Below are 1,006 nucleotides of genomic sequence, written 5' to 3' on the forward strand. Positions count from 1 at the left end.
CCCCCAGCAGCACACCCCACATCTAGGACACAGAATAAACCAGCCCCAGCACTGCTCCCCACCCACCTGCAGGATGGGCCCTAATGCTGATGTGCTGCACATGGGCCAGGGGCATTCCCTGCTGCAAGAGGCACCTGCTGCTCAGAGAGGGGAGAGGAGCTGAGCAGAGAGATCATGGCTGGGGGGTAGATGGCTGAGAGATGCCCACTGCTCTCAGGTGGTGCAATGGCACAGGGACAGCACTGTGCTTTGAGGAGGAGGAGGAGGAAGGGCAGGGGCCTGGTGGGCAGTGCAGATCCTGTCTTGAGGGAGCAACTCAAAGAGGGTAGGAGCAAGTTGGGTGTGTCGGCACGTGTGGGGGTTAATTAGCAGCAGCTGATAGTTACCCTCTAATACTTATCCTGAGAAAATAACTGTTATTTAGGCACTCAGCGTGTATGGCTGTGACAGAATGGTTCTATCTTCTCCTTTGTTAGTTGATGGAAACATTACACAGATGTATTTCTGGAACTAATTGGAATGATCCTGTTCTCTCAGCTGGCTTGCATGGTTTAAATAAGCCTCCTATTAAGTCAGTCGTTTTCATAATCCAGCACTAGACTTTTAAATACTGTTACTCTTAACACAGCAATGGCTTCAGTGTGAGTAACTCTGCTCCCTAGGCACATCGCTATATTGATAATGTGATTTAAGCCCTGATGCGTACACCTCCAATACTCTGATATGCAATTTGAAAGGCTATTACTTAAAGGCTCAGGTTGCTGGAAAAATAATTCAGCTGCTGAAGGCAGCCTCCTCCAGCAGCTACATGGTGCTGAGGCTCTGGCCCTGTGGTGGCTGCTGCTCCCATAGCCCAGGGATGCTGGCACCATCCTACAATTCTGTGATTCCCTAACACTGCACCTGTGGTTCACAGGGCTGAACTGTATCATACTTGTATTTTGTGTCTGCTATGAAAACAGACGGCTGCAATGATGCTGCTGATGGTTCCCTGGACAGCAGCACT

The sequence above is a fragment of the Coturnix japonica genome, chromosome 8 (assembly GCF_001577835.2).
Source record: "Coturnix japonica isolate 7356 chromosome 8, Coturnix japonica 2.1, whole genome shotgun sequence".
NCBI lineage: Eukaryota > Metazoa > Chordata > Aves > Galliformes > Phasianidae > Coturnix > Coturnix japonica.